At 37.3% G+C, this 17540-nt stretch overlaps 1 protein-coding gene across 1 annotated transcript in view; it reads left to right on the top strand.

The window, feature by feature from the left end:
• Nucleotides 1–17540, top strand: part of LOC126369987 (phosphopantothenate--cysteine ligase) — an 86771-nt gene that overhangs the window by 62715 nt on the left and 6516 nt on the right. The window lies entirely within an intron of this gene.

Genomic DNA, 17540 nt, shown 5'->3' with positions numbered 1-17540 from the left:
AAATTCACACAACAACAACAATTTACATATTTATTATTAAACATTACATTAACAATAAAATATAAATTTGTTGGTGGCTATTTAAAAGCAGAAGGTAACCCTGTCTCTTAAACTAGGAGACCTGTATCTTGAGAGGCGGTGTTCAGTTTTTACAGTTTTTTAAAAATATCATTGAGTGGAACTATATAATTTATATCCGAAATAGTCCAAGTGCTCGAACAACAAAAATATGCAGATACTTACCTAAACTAATTTGCGTGAATGATGTATGTGTATAGGTGTGTATGATGTTATATGTGTGAGAGTGCTTGTACGTGTGTGACAGTGTGAAAGGATGAGTGTGTGTGTTTTAGTAGCTTAACATTTTAATTAGTAGGTACTATATTAGTAGGTACTATATTAGTAGGTACTAGATTAGTAGTTACTAGATTAGTAGATACTAGATTAGTAGGTACTATATTAGTAGGTACTAGATTAGTAGGTACTATATTAGTAAGTACTAGATTAGTAGATACAAGATTAGTAGGTACTATATTAATAGGTACTAGATTAGTAGGTACTATATTAGTAAGTACTATATTAGTAATTACTAGATTAGTAGGTACTAGATTAGTAAGTACTATATTAGTAAGTACTAGATTAGTAGATACTAGATTAGTAAGTACTAGATTAGTAAGTACTATATTAGTAAGTACTAGATTAGTAATTACTAGATTAATAGGTACCAGATTAGCAGGTACTAATCTAGTACCCACCAGTAACTAGTACCTACCAGTAGTAGTAGTAGTAGATTCGTACTTACGACCTCACAATGAGGGTCAAACGGTGTTCCAGTTGGGTAGTTAATTAGTGCTTACTTAATTATGTTTATCATTATTTTCTACACACTTTTGACTTAATAATTTTCTTCGTTTATTTTCTGTTACCTATTGATTATTTATTCTAAAATTTAATTGTATGCTTCCAGAACACACCGAGATATCACGTCACTTACAATGTTCAATGTTAAGGGCATGTCCAAATAACATAACATAAATCTCTATATACGTCCCACTGCTAGGTATAGGCCTCCCCACAATCAACCGGAGGGGGTTTGAAAATAAAAAAAAACCACTATAGTATAGAGACCATTATGCTTAAGACTCATAGTGCCAAAAAACGATTATGCAAAAACGAATATGAAAGTATAAATTATGAAACCTCCCAATGAATCAAAAAACAATATATTCTTATCTTATTAATTTCCTATACCTAAAGGTTGCCTGGAACACATTACTACCTTAGCAATGAGGGCGCCTGTTACTGTGTGTGTGTGTGTGTGTGTGTGTGTGTGTGTGTGTGTGTGTGTGTGTGTGTGTGTGTGTGTGTGTGTGTGTGTGTGTGTGTGTGGGTGTGCGTGTGCGTGTGCGTGTGCGTGTGCGTATGTGTGTGTGTGTAACTGATTGTAATTGTTTATTTTAAGTGCAATAAAGAGTTTTTGTATTGTATTGTGTTGTGTTGTGTTATATGTACTTATATTCCAAAGACTTCCAACTCCAACCATCTCCTTAAGACGGCACATCTTTCGCTCGTGATCACACCACACCACAATCTGAAGACGTTTCGCAATAAGAACGTAAATAATCGTTTTTTCCATTGTTAGTGTTAATTGGCACAATTTTATTTCGCTCGAACCAGTAGCGGGCGGACTGATAACGCAATCGCGTTCATGACCAATTCGTAGTTCATGATACACCCCCTACGGATCAACCGGTTCTGATATCTATAGACACAACACGGAGTTTTGTTAATTTTAGAATGTTTGTGAACATTGCCTGTGGGGTTAGAAAGGCCACATCGAAGCGATTCTGTTGCTGTTTCAGCAATTCAATTGCTGTTGCAGTTTCTTGTCATTTCTTCTCCTCAGCCATTCATCATCATCTCAGGCCTTTATATCTTTATCAGATGATTCAAACAGCGTTTCTGTGGCAGGTTTTAAAATGGCTGTCAAGTCCGGTGCGAAAGCGACAGTACACCTTGCGAAAAGACGTAGATTCAAAAATGTTAAATTGACCTTCAACAAGTTTATTTGTGATAATTGAGTACGTTGAATAAATGATTCTGATTCATCAAAAAAAGCAATATTGCAATTTGACATTTGCGTATATAAAAGTAAGTGCGCACGAACTGTACGAAAATGAAGAAATGTACGAACAAATGTCAAAAAGCAATATTGTTTTTTTAGATAAATTGCTGCGATGTGGCATTTTTAACCCCCCTGCAGCCGTAAACTATAATATACCAACAAATTATACATGTAAGAATAAAATAGAACAGAAATTATATATTACAAAAGGACGTCACACACAAAAACAAGACAATAACACTTTTATTTTTTTATAAAACAATTTAAGTACAATAAAGCAAAACGATGATGATGAGGCAACAGATGATCTAGGAAATATTCACCCACTCGGAACTCTAAAGCGTCCTGCGATTGCATGTGTACGTAAAACACCAATTTCTAAGAAATTTACGGTGTACATGTTATTTTCTACATAACATTTTATAAAATCTTCCAAAACAACCACAAACAAAATCGGAACATTCCTGTGTTTCCATTGGTGCAACCACAGATCATATAATAAAATTCAAAATTCAAAAATATCTTTATTCAGTAGGTAACATAGTTACACTTTGAATCGTCAATTTTACATAACGAACGTCTCATCCGCCTAAAACTACTGCAGCTTCTCACAACCTGTATAGCCGGGGAAAAGAAGCTGCAAGAAACACCTCGGCACAGGGCCCTAGACGTTCTTTAAAAAAATAAACATAAAATATTGGTATACAATTGAGTAATTTAGCTGCCTAATATCAGTTCTCAGACAGTTAATCCCATGCATTCATATCTTCTAAATAATCACTAACTTTATAATAACCTTTTTTTTGTAAAGTTTTTGTTTAACTACTGTCTTAAAACAGTTGAAAGGCAAATTCTAAATGTCAATGGGAATCTTATTGTAAAAACGTATACATTGCCCCTTAAAAGATTTAGTAATCTTATGTAATCGACTGACTTGTAAAGCAAGTTTATTTTTATTCCTGGTATTAACAATGTGCCGATCGCTATTTTTTGCAAATAATCCTATATGTTTTTTTTACATATATTAAGTTTTCAAAGATATATTGTGATGCCAAAGTTAACTAACGGTGTAACAAACAAAATCTATGAATGGAGATTTACTTTGACGGGAAACCCCTAGTTTAGCGGGTCGCGCTTCATATCACACCACAAACTAACGTAGCGTGGAACTAATAAAAAAAATATAAGTAGGTACCTACGTAGAGGTATTAATTAAAAACTTTATTAAATAGATATTTCAAGTTCCGTGATAAGTCAAATGTTGTATTCTGAACGGCACGTGTTCAGATAGGGTTTGAGCGGTTTTTTTATTGTTTAGGTATTCTATGCTAATAATGTTGTCGTTTGACCACCATCTCACCTGGCGGTAATTGATGTAGCGATTATGTACCTTGAGCCATGTCAGGAGCCTTTGGCAGCTCAATATAGTAACGCTGACACCAGGGTTGATGAGGTTGGTACTCCGCCTCACAACCCACACGATAGAAGAAGATGTAAGTACCTTACATATTCACTCTAATATTGAAAACTCCAATTGGCAACAATAGGTACCTACGTCACCTGGGCTGGACCGCTACGTGGAATTACCGGCCGTTCATTGCGTAGTACCACAAGCGCTAGTTGCGGTTGCGCGAAACCAAAGAAGCAATGAATGATATGCACTGACATCCTATAATAAACAATAGTCACATTCGCTAAGGAGTTTTTCTTAAAAAGCAACCGAACCGTATTGTAAATACGAAGAGATTAAGTTATGTAGATAGTATAAGTTCGTTCCCTCAAATTAAGATGTTATGGCTGTTCACATAAAGTGAAATATCGGTTGTACAATGTCGTTACACGCCGTCGCTTGTGACAAGATCCGCCGCGGACACTTTTTTACAGAGATTGGTTGTCTATTTGTTATTATACGAAGTCTATGATGACATGGACAGTTATATAATACCATCGTTGCATCATAAATTAAGTATGCTCGTTTTGTGCATATTGCGGTTCCACCGGCTATGATCCCGCGGCATCTCTCTATAATAACAAAACATTCTGTGGCTGAACAATTCAATATTTCCCCAATGATGTGCCCCATCGTTCTTATTACCCCAAAACTTTCCCAACAACGTTACTTTTTCCCAAAAATTGCGGAACAAACAACCTGGGGCCTGTTTAATAAAACTTACAATTGTAAATTACAATGACAATTTGATGTACATTGCGGAGTGTGTGATCACGAGTATTTTGCAGTTTCATATTAGCTACGTAATGAACTCCAAATTGTCGTTGTAATTTACAATTGTAAGTTTTATTAAACAGGCCCCTGGCAACCCTAATCCAATGCTACGCTGTTCGCTGCAAAAAGAAAAGGCAAAGCGTTTCGTTCGAAATGGTGGTGGACTTATGTTTACTCTAAAGTACCTACCTACCATAAACATAACAGAATAAAACCCTACGTTACCTCCCTAACCCCTAGGCGTTTTACACTCACTTGGCTCCTCCAACCTTTTTCTTCTATTCCGTGATAAACAATGTCAAAGCGAAATCATACGACGTTAGGTAGGTATTGCTAAATCTTATCAGTGCGTCAGATCTGATCATTAGAATGACTTGTTTGTTGAGTCAGTCAGAGGAAAGCGACCTCAGATAGCCTGTGACCTTGCTTGTCATACGATCGACACCCGCGCCTGCGCCTCTCAACCCGCTATATAGGCTGCTTTTATAAATAAACTTTATCTTAGTAAAACCATAAAATAACTCGATGCCATTGCTTCTCTATCTGCGCGCGCACTGTTAACTAGAGATAATTAGAAAAAAAATCAAAATCAGCCAAGACGGGACTGGCAGCCCCGGATTTACAGCGGAGTAACTGGATTGGCCACACCTGCCCTGTGAATTAGATCTCTTAACGACCACATAAAACCCATAGAATTAATGGGTGGCCGTAAACGACATTTTTAAAAGATTTACTTAATAATAACTTTATTGCGCAAAATAAGAGAAATATAAAACGTAGTAAACGAAACACAAAATGTGACTATAGCCAAATAAGAGTTCTTTGTTCAATAAAAAATCAGTAAAGTATATTCACAACCAAGTATATTATTTATTTATATTATGTTTTTGTTTAATATTTTAATAAGGTTTTGTTTTCTTATTTCAAGAATTAAAAAAGCAGATTATATAAACAAAAATATATGTTAATTTAATACTAATGGTGTGCTTATAATCTAATTAGGATTCAGGAGTTGTACAGGGGTCCCCAAACTAGGCAAGTATATTTCGGTGGCCGTAAACTAATCGAAAAAAACTGTATTCTGAGAGGCGCTACTGTCAGGTTTTGCACCAGCTAAATGCTTCTATCATAATGTACTCACTATAAAATATTACATCACGCTGTATAAGCGTGGATATAACTTAACATAAGTGGTATAATTACCAATGGGAGATGACCCCGCCACCCAAGGAGGGCATTACCCCGCATTGCCCGCGTGCATACTGCAATGTGCTTTTGACATCGATACCCTTTGCTGATGTTCTTTCTGACAAGTTGGACTTATAGTATTCAAAATCAAATATATCTTTATTCAGTAGGTAACATAATTACACTTTGAATCGTCAATTTTTACATTTATAACGAACGTCTCATCCACCTAAAACTACTACAGCTTCTCACAACCTGTAGGTATAGCCGGGGAAAAGAAGCTGCAAGAAAAACCTCGGTACAAGGCCCTAGACGTTCTTTTGTTTAAAAAATAAACATAAAATATTGTTACAAGTACAATTGATTAATTTAGCTGCCTAATATCAGTTCTCAGAGAGTTAATCCCACGCATTCATATCTTTTAAATAATCACTAACCTTAACTAACCTTAACCGTATCTATCCGGCCTACAATGTCTTCGAGTACACAACATAAACATAATAAAAACAGCCTTTATACGTCCCACTGCTAGGCACAGGCCTCCCCTCAATCAACCGGAGGGGGTATGGAGCATACTCCACCACACTGCTCCACTGCGGTGACGGCATTTGAGCTAGTAGCCCGGGACCAACGGCAACGGCTTAACGTGACTTCTGAAGCACACACTAATATACGATCCCGACGACCCGATTACTCTACCCATAGCGGCGGCCAATCAGCTCGCGACAACAAACACTCCAGACCCCGATACCGACCTCGCCGGCGTGGTTAACGATTTTTCTCATTCAACGCTTATCGCTATCTACTAGGGTCGATTTTTTTTTTTCAAATATTTTCCTCTCCGCCGACGCCCTGCGTCGAGGTTCGCGCCTAACTGGGCACCCTCAAGCCTATGTATATGGGACTGGTTTTCCCTTCGAGTTGGATGGTGAGACAGGCAGTCGCTTTTTTATAAATCTGTCAAATTTTCAGGTTAAGTAAGCGGACCGTGTGAAAAATAGGTAATTCTGGTATAATGCATGTATGCATGCAACTATGCATGCATGTATGTAGGTATCTATCTCAGGGGGGTTTAAAAGGCAACATCGAAGCAATTCGTCTAAAAAAGCAATATTGCTATTTGACAATTTGTTTGTATTGCGCTCTTACTTTTATATGCGCCAATGTCAATTTGCAATATTGCTTTTTTACCCACGACGGAACGGAGCAGGTATATGCGTTTAGGGTGAGAGATGTTTGTGTGTGCGTTTGTGCAAAGAAATGTTATTAATTATCTTCTAAACTAATAATCCGATTTTGATGCGGTTTTCAATAACGGGTTTGTGTTTGATGAGTTCATGTTATTAGACAAGTGTCATGTCTGTAACTCACTAGGGGGCGCCACAATATTAGTGTTTAGAATAAATATTACCCGAAACGCCTCTTCAATTTATAATAGCAATTTATTTGCAATAGTTTTTATTAGTTAATTGTTTTTGACAGGCGTTTTTTTTTTTCGGTTCCATTGATTACACGTAATTACGTCGAACACGGTGCTGTTTCATTGCTACCTAAATCCCATAAAAATCAGTAAAAAGGCATTGATATGCCTTTTTGCCTGATGGCATATTCATGGTCCTTCGAGCCAGATTTCAGAGAAGATCCCAGATCACAATCAATAAATTGTAGATAAATTAATACGAAGTGATTGGCGAAGATTAAAGAAAAATCAAGATCGACTATAAGTGGCACGTGGATTGTGTGGTCAAGTGAATCAAATTCATCCAATTAATCCTCATTTAATTCATAAAGTTGAACCCATCACTCAATAATCAGGTAGTATTAAGTAAACAGCCTCCGTGGTCTAGTGGTTAGAGCGTTAGGCTCACGATCTGGTGTTCCGGGTTCGATTCCCGATAGGGACATTGTCGAAATCACTTTGTGAGACTGTCCTTTGTTTGGTAAGGACTTTTCAGGCTTGAATCACCTGATTGTCCGAAAAAGTAAGATGATTCTGTGCTTCGGAGGGCACGTTAAGCCGTTGGTCCCGGCTATTAGCCGTAAAAACACCTCCACCAACCCGCAGTGGAGCAGCGTGATGGAGTATGCTCCATACCCCCTCCGGTTGATTGAGGGGAGGCCTGTGCCCAGCAGTGGGACGTATATAGGCAGTTTATGTATGTTATGTATTAAGTAAAGCAAAGTGTTGTTAATTACGGTTAGTATAATTTTAATTACATTTATTACCCACGACGGAACGGAGCATTTATATGCGTTTAGGTTGAGAGATGTTTGTGTGTGCGTTTGTGCAAAGTAATGTTACCACCTATCTTTTAAACTAATGATCCGATTTTGAGGCGGTTTTCAATAGCGGGTTTGTGTTTGATGAATTCATGTTCTTAGACAGGTGTCATGGCTGTAACTCACTAGGGGCGCCACAATATTAGTGCAAAACAATGTTGCAATATAATCAAAACGAAATGACCGATTACAATTCTGTTTTCGGCAATGTGTACGTGGTAGCTTATTGCATGTTCCCAAATAATAAAAATTACCTCTTTAACTCACTAGAGGGTGCTACAATATTAGTGTTGTAGAATTGTCCGATTTCAATGCGGTTTTCAGCAATGGGTTCGTAGTTGAATGGTGCATGGTCTAAGATAAGTCTTATGATATTAACTCACTAGGAGGCGCTGCTATATTAGTGTGAAACGTTTATATTGCAATATTATTAAAATTAAAACGTATTGTCTGATTTCAATGCGGATTTCAGGAATGAGTTCGTGGGTGATTGGTGCATGTTCTCAGATGAGTGTTATAGAGGTAACTTTAAACAGAAAGCAACTGTATAATATATAATAAGGGACTTAATATTATGTGGTAGGATGAATCACACTTATTGTTTTGCGAGATCTTACCTACACATTATATAGATTATGATTCGTATATGCTCTCTAAAAAGTCTGAAATAAAATTAAGCAAAATTAAAAATTTTGAAAAAACCCACGACGGTAAAAATCTCATCGAAAAAGAATAAAATAACTCAAAACCCCCGACTTAACCCAATTATTATGTAACGAAATATTATATTAGACTTAAAAATACTTTCTAAAAAGAGTTGATATCTCGAGACATCGGTAATAGATATACTTAAGTACCTAAACAATGAATATGGATGTTTACAGTTTTTTCCTAACGTGTCTGTTTCTCGAAAATATACTTAAATGTAGCGATAATAATTTTACCATAATACATAACCGAGGAATATCCGTCGGGGGCTGCCTTTTCTATATGAAATTTCAACAAAAATTTAATCATACTCATAAGTGTATTTTATGTCGTCGTTAAACATCTACAATTCTTCAATAATTGTATTCACGTCACTAGAAAAACTTTAGCTGGGTTGGGTTTGGGTGGGTTGGGGGCTGGGCAGCCCCCGACGGATATTCCTCGGTTATGTATTATGGTAAAATTATTATCGCTACATTTAAGTATATTTTCGAGAAACAGACACGTTAGGAAAAAACTGTAAACATCCATATTCATTGTTTAGGTACTTAAGTATATCTATTACCGATGTCTCGAGATATCAACTCTTTTTAGAAAGTATTTTTAAGTCTAATATAATATTTCGTTACATAATAATTGGGTTAAGTCGGGGGTTTTGAGTTATTTTATTCTTTTTCGATGAGATTTTTACCGTCGTGGGTTTTTTCAAAATTTTTAATTTTGCTTAATTTTTTAGATGAATTGCTACTATGTGGCCTTTTTAACCCCCCAGTACTTCAGAAGTTTACACGTTTCATCTGAATAACCTTCGTTGACTTTCTAATAATGCTAATAAGTACCTATCAGGCTACATTTTCACCATACAACAACAATGAATATTTGTTTTGTATGTTGTGTGCAATAAAATATATTTGATTTGATTGATGAATATAATATTATAATCGGTAAGTATTTTATTTATTGTTATTATTGCACATGCTTAGGGTTGGCTTGTGTCGAATAACCAACCAACTCACGGATTAGCTGTTTGACATTTAAGCCCTCGAACTTAAATTCATTATAATCCGTTAAATGTACTTATACATATTATTAACACAGTTAATTTGATTTGATTGTTTAGATTTAAGCTTATTATTTTTTATATTTTATTATTTTTGGGGTTCAGCTGAAAATCAGCGTTGTGGCACTCCCTCAATGTCGGAGCGTCATAACATTTTGCTGAGCTGACGTCGCTTTTTAGAGATAAGATTTAAATTAATTATTTCGTTCACTATTCTATTTTTTGTACCACATACTTATTTCTAAAATAAATGATGTTCTTTCTACTTTCTTTCTTTCTTTATTAGGCCCGGGATTTTGTATGGAACCAAAAACAAACACAAAAGCATTATATAAATAACCTATACATATAAGTACGTCCCGCTTTTGGGCACAGTCCTCCCCTCTATCAACCGGATGGGGTATGGACTGTAGGGAATGCAATCCCGACTCGAGATTGCAGATTCGAGATCCCGCGGGATGTGAAATATCAATCCCGCGAGATCCCGAAATTTTCCGAATCTCGTCTACTTAGTTCATAAAAAAAAATTGTAAAGTTAAGATGGCTGAAAACGATGAAAACTGCTTATTTGTGATTGTGAGGTCAATTAAAACAAAATATATTTTGAAAGTAAACAAAAACCTTTATTACTAACTAAATAATTAAGTTTTCTTCTCACAACAAAAAGTATTACTCCAAGAGATTCAGGGTTATTACTGAGCCGCCAAAGGCCCCTGACATGGCTCATGTAACGACTACATACTTACATCAGTAAGTAGTAACCGGGACCAACGGCTTAACGTGTCTTCCGAAGCACGAGGACACTGATATGTCCCCACCGGGATTCGAACCCGGGGACTCCGGATTGTGAGTCCAACGCTCAACCACTGAACCACGGAGGTCATTACGATGAGGCACTAACTAAGCACTTAGGAAGCAATGATTGAATTTCAACTTTAAATAAGTACGATCACGAGTACTAATATGTACACACTTTGAAACCATGTCACATTAACTTTTTTGACAAATTACACTGTAAGTCTCATTAAATCTCAAATATGATAGTGCGACAGGGTTCTAAAGTGGGTACATGATATTGCTCATGACTGTACGCTGAGTGGCCGGCCATTCCGACGCTCAACCGCTGCTCGAGGCCTTCACAAGGAGCAGCCCTGGCAGTTGGCAGTTGCAGTTGCACGTGTTAGGGTGTGTCTGTGACCCATGATGCTGTAACGACTTCCAACCATATGTTCATAAACAATGCTCTTGACGCAAGCAAGCTTGCATATCTCCGCTGTAACGCCGCAGATAAGGCTAGCGTCATTCTGTTTTCTATTATATCTTATAAGTAAGTAAGTTATATTGCGTAGACCGTTCTGACGATCTTTCGATACCGTTCATGTTTTTTTTTATGTATTAAGTTGTTTTTTTTATAATTTATAAAATTTTAAAATGAATAAATACTATGGAATTTGTATGAAAATGTCGCACTTATTATTACTTACATTTTTCTTTATTAAAGTACGTAAATATGTTGTAAGTATAGAAAAAAGTAAAGATTTTTTGTCACCTTTAGACCTGTATTTATTTAGTAAGTAATCAAAGTTTCGTAACTTATCTTTGACCTAGGAAACTACCCAATTCTTATAAAATTAAGTAAATAATACGTACCTACTGAATAGCCACTGAATTCGACTTTGATTTTGAATTCATGGATGGATCATAGATAAATATGATATCACGTTGGTCAATTCCCATTTTCATTCCATTCTGCCAGTTCCAGTGCTCTGTTAAATGGCTATAAGCCTGCCTGGGCCTTAAACAGAGCTGGTGAGGAGTAGGTGTGTATAGCCTACCCTTTGGGCGATAAAGGCGTGATGTTCTGACGTGTAAGTATTATAGTTTTAAGATCCATCAACGGACACCTAATTAAGTATTTTTCCTGGCCCGTTTTGCGTCGTCTCAATGTTCCCATTTTTTTATTAAATAAATTATCGGAATCGTAATTCGCTAGATAAGTATTACCAAAAAACGCAAAGGGCAGGAAAGGTTATCTTTCTCAAGGGGCTACTTTAAAAACGTTTGTTCTTATTAAGAGGTCACTTACCCGATACAACGATATGATTTGGGTTTACTATATCACTAAAATAACTCACTTTAATAATAATATTGACGAGATGATTATAAAAAACCATGAAGTTACGTTTATTATGTAAAAATATACCTACGATTGTGGAGAATAATAATATTTATATTACGTAAAACTGCGATAGACGATTGAGCGATGCACAGTTCAGGGGGCTTAAAGAGGCCACATCGAAGCAAATGACGCATATAAAAATGTGCGGAATGTCAGCAAATGTCAAATAGCAAAATTGTTTTTGAAAATTAATTGCATGTTTATTAAATCAAAACCAATTTGCACAATAAAACACGACACTGTGCTATTTCTGCAATTGTTTTTTTATATGAACTTCTGCGATGTTCTAGACACTTGGAAGACCCAGAAGGACGTAAGTACATGTACCAAATTGGAGATGTGTTAGAAAAGATTTAGTACCATCTGCTCTGAACCGGCGCCGTGGCGTGCGTGTATAAAACGATTGATCTGATGAATGTGGAGGAAGCAAGAGAAGTGTGTCAGGTTGGAAGCAAATGGATTTCCATAGTCTCTGCTTACCCTGGTGGGAAAATAGGGGAATAGTTTATGTAAGCATGGTATGTGCTAACAGATTAATTGGTCTATATATTTTTCGTCTCCATCATCCATCATCAGCCCATTAACGTCCCCACTGCTGGGGCACGGGCCTTCCATATGGATGGATAGGAAGATCGGGCCTTAAACCATCACGCGGGCTCAGTGCGGATTGATAGTTATTAACGACTGCTAATGCAGCCGGGACCAACGGCTTAACGTGCCTTCCGAAGCACGGAGGTGCTCGAGATGAAAACTTTTTTTTTGTGGTCACCCATCCTATGACCGGCCTTTGCGAAAGTTGCTTAACTTCAACAATCGCAGACCGAGCGCGTTTACCGCTGCGCCACCGAGCTCCTCAATTTTTCGTCTACTTATCGCTATTCACCAGTCAGTGTAATCGCAGCCTATGACGTAACGGCCGCCATTGTTGCAAAGTGAGGCGCTAAAAATAATCTCGTTTATAACTATTAACGGAAAATAACGGCTCAAAAACACAGCTCGCAGCATCTCAGTACTGAAACGACCTTTAGATAAATCAATGATAACAATTATAATATTATGTTATGGATGCAAAATCGATTGATGAGTTTGTTTGTTAACAGAATAACATTCATAACATTTTACATAGGTACTATGTAAAAACCTATACAAAAGTATGGTGCCCATTGGGATAGGTAAAGCTGGGGTAGGTACCTGTCACTTTATCTGAAGATATGTCGCTTAGAATAAAGATTCAACAATTATTTTTATAGTCGGTGATAGAAAATCAAAATGGCGGAAAAACAATATGGCCGCCCTACAATGGCAGTTTTGAACAAACACAGGATACGCGAGCTGCTTTAGCAGCGAGCGAACCACGCAACATCTAGTTTTTATATATGCTTCTGTCATTACTTACATTGTATTTTGGAATAATTATTTACCAGAGTAATGAGAAAATAGGTAATTATCACGTTAAAGCTGTTCAAAGCCATCTATATTGTTTTTGGTGAACGCAGCCTAGATAGTCCCTCGTTGACCTAACGTGTAGGTAGGTAAGTACCTATTTATAAGTCTGTTTATTATTTTATCATACGATTGAATACCTATTGGTATTCGTTTATCTATCACGTAGGTATGTGTGGTATTTCTCACGACATCTCGTACCATTTTATCACCCAATACCTACCTATTTATTTATTATACCTGTAGGTAAGAAGACGTGCTTGGAATTCATACGATGTTATTTCGCCACTATTGTTTTTATATTGATAATATTTTTTATTCATATAAGTAAATATTAGAATAAGTAATTTAGTGAATGGGGCAATGTATGCAGTTGTTAGTAATGTATAATGTATCTCGCAACATGCGACGATGGCTGTTCACAACGCTGAAGTACGGTAGTGAATGTTGGGTATGGCAGAAGAAGCATGAAAGTAGGATTAATGCCGTAAAAATGAGGTCGATGCTTAGCATCTGCGGTGTTAAATTGAGTGATAGAATGAAAAACAATGTGATAAGAGAGAGATGTGGTGTAAAAGACGATACAGCCTAGTGGCTAAGATTGAAAAGGGAACGTTCAGTTCAGTTAGCGAGCATGCATGAAGTCTTTGATGACAGTGGAAGATGCAACAGTGGTGTATCAGAATCGTAAAGTGGAATTCCGTGGTCTCTGCCTACCCTAATGTGGGAAATAGGCGTGATCTTATGTATGTAAATACATATTTAGATAATAAATATATTGCTAAAACTATTTCAATACTTACAAACGATAGCACGAGGAGAGAGTTAAGATTTATTATAAGTAACCTAACTACGGACTTTGACCGGGGGCGTGCCGGATGCTTACACATGCTTAAATAATTGTAATAGGTAAATACAGGGTGTTAGTGACACCTAAACGAAACGTAACGAAAACTTTGAAGGGTGACTCAGACCACGGAACAGAAAAAAGAGGTTGGAAGGGCCAAGGGAGCGCGAAACGCGCGCCATACAAGTATTCAAATGAAGTATGAACTCTACGGAGCTGCGCGCAGATATATTAAAAGCTAAAAGGTCTTCTTGTGTACCTTATAACCTACAGGGCAATAAGTCAAATATCGTCTATCATGCAAGGAGATCCCTCCTTATCACAAGGAGAGCTAAAAACCTTAGTATGATCGGTTATTTATCAATAAATACTTTTGTGTGCAGTATCTTACGAAAAGTAATGATAAAATTGCAGCCTACACATAAAATGTGCATTACCGGTAAAGTGGCTATGGAATTTGAGAAGCAGTAGAGCTGTCGTAGTTACAAATCTATTTGTAGGAGTACTTAGTAGTAAAACCGGCGATAACGGTTCTCATACAAAATACGCGCTAGGGCCTTTCCAATCTCTATTCCACGATCCAGGCCATGATTTTGACTTGATATAAAGTGGAATTTTCCATCGCAAAAGTATAGAATTGAAAATAATTAAAAAAAACAAATCACGAATTTGGCGACAAAAAACTATCACTTGATATATTAACTTAGAATCCGGAGCTGTCATCTCCCCCAGTATTCGGTACGGGTCACTAGCACCCTGTATATATTGCACAAACATAAATTACCACGTTGCGAAACATGTGGATCGCGACCCCAGACGAAATGAGACACACCCACTATACGTAATTACATGATAAATGCTAATGACTGATACAGGTTAAGAACCTGTTAGACTGTCCGACCTGAGCATCCGATTCGTCGGAGCTGAGTAACTCCTTTAAGACTGTTAAGACGTATTAAGACGAATACGTCTTAATACGTCCGTGCCGGCCAATAGGCCGGAGCTTTTATCATCACCATCATAGGCCACAAACGTCTATTTTAGACGATTTATGTCTATCATTCGTCTTATGTCTAAGTGTACAGCTATTAAAATAAGTTCAGGACTAAAATGTCTCATTGGGATAGTCTGACATACAGCTATCGCAATATCATTTAAGTAAGGTTTACTAGACCGACGGGGTAAATGCGGAGCCGTATCGCCATTTGTAACAGTCAATTTCACAGATATACGCCTATTGGCATCAATAAATCCAGTAGGGTAAAAAAAGAAGCTGATGCAAACAATTATCTAGCAGGGCAAGTACCTATACTGGCACTTGTGCTTTTAAAGTTAGTTTCCGTCGGATATAACAATATAGGTATAATAAGAAAAGCAGTAGACCTAATATTCTCCCCTGGGGAACACCACATACATACATTTTGAAATCCGCTCTGTAAGTTTGAACAATATGCTTGGAATTCACATTCGATATCTCGGTGGATGGTTGATGATTCGGGAAAAGCTTTCCAGTTTCGAGCTACTTTAAATTAGCAATATTATGTCATGCGATACAAAGTCAAAAGCCTTTGTCTGAACTGGAAGAAATCAGACTGTCTTCTGATTACCTACATGTGACTCTATCCATCCGATTAGGGAATATAGTCGTGAATTTATGTATGTATGTTAAATAAGTGAGCCAATTTGAAGACCCGATTTAGGCGGATCGCAGTGTTTGCCTGAAAAACTGATAAAAGAAGCAGTCCAAATTCCATTTCATTCGTATGCACGACAGATAACTAAGTCCAAGGTTGAAGAATATTGCATCATGTTCAGTCTAAAAAAATATCTGAATCGTACGATGTACGTGCGATGTGATAAAATGTATAAGATCCAATGGCACACCTTCTGTCATGTTTTTATTATGACGCCTGATTAAGTATGCATTGTGCTTAGAAAAGATGCTACGTCCTTCTCTGTCATTTACTATCCTCTCGACATAGATAAAAGAATAACTACGTATTAGTAGAACGGTACCCAACTCTTCGCCCCGCACCTATTGTCATCGGTCGCCTACCTTACCCTCTGTTGGTCTTACTTTACTTTTAATATCTACTACTTCAGTAGTAGTAGTTGAAGAATTATTTTTTTTGTATGGAGTGTCCAGGGTATGGTATGGTATGGCAGGGTATAGTACGTCTGGAGCGAATGATCTACCCCCTCCGGTTCCTGTCCAACGCAACTTTAACAATTGTAGAATGTATAATAGAGAATTATGAGAACCTTTTAACATCTGGCTTACCTGCTTTAGCGTTTAGAGCATCGCGAGTCAGCTTATCTTTCCAAACGAAAGCGCTACGCCAGTGCAACGGATTCGAGACTTTATCAATGTTCAATTAAAATATAATTGATTTTAAGGACATTAATGGCAATTATGGACAAGCGGCAAGGTTTAGGGAATACCTATATAGTTTTCTTTTTGACGTGACATTATTGTAAATGTTCCGCAGATGGCATTAACTAATTGGCCGAAAAAAATTGGGGATCGCTGAAGGCTCTCACCCGGTACAACGTTTACGACAACAGGCCTGAGGGTGCCCAGTTGGGCGCGAACCTCGGCTAAGGCGTCGTCTGAGAGGAAAAATATTTGAAAAAATTAATCGACCGTAGTGGGTCGATAGCGATAAGCGCTGATTGAGGGAATATATAGTACAGAATGGTAATCAAACACTTGAAATCCCAGGGGATGCATTAACTTACGAAGCGGATAGCAGCAACTGTAGCGCATCAGGCATGTTTGCCGAGGCACACACAGATGGCTTTGCGAAAATCGACGCAATTTTGTCCATGGGGTTCCGTGACCACCACCTAGGGGCGACAGGTTGGGTCATGGGTGGCCACTGAACCCCTGTATGTCATTCATTACGAAGCTATTGGTGAAGCTGCAGGTGGTAATTAGCAACGAATTATGAAAGATATCGTACCGAAAATCTGAAAATCCGACGCTCGTCCCGGCTAGATGACAGCTACAAATTCCGAGTTCCGCAGCGCCTCCGAGACAGAATTTTTCAATCTTCTCTCTTTGTGAGCAAACCAAAGGATCAAAACTAGTCCACAACATTGTTCTGGATGATTAATTCAGTGTACTTGTGCACCGATAGGCTGCTTGGTTTTTACGAGAAATAATAACAATGCTACAACTGTCAATAGATAATTTATTATGAGAGATAATTCAATGACTTTCGAGATCAGAGGCCCATGTTTGTATTATCCCACGCGAGCGAACACATGTTATTGTTTTGATAATCAGTTTGCTAGAATAATCGATTTTACAGTAAGTAATCGATATTACGACAATCCAGTTTTATCTGGATAAAACTGCCTTTTTGCCATCTTTTATCATGTACCTACTTATTATGTTTTTTTTTTTTCCCAACATGAACTTCCAGCCACGTCTTTGTAGCAAATAATAATATTATTATGTGCGACGGAACGTTGTTTAAACTT

Source organism: Pectinophora gossypiella, chromosome 10 (genome assembly GCF_024362695.1).
Source record: "Pectinophora gossypiella chromosome 10, ilPecGoss1.1, whole genome shotgun sequence".
NCBI lineage: Eukaryota > Metazoa > Arthropoda > Insecta > Lepidoptera > Gelechiidae > Pectinophora > Pectinophora gossypiella.
This window is presented reverse-complemented; position numbering and strand designations above follow the sequence as displayed.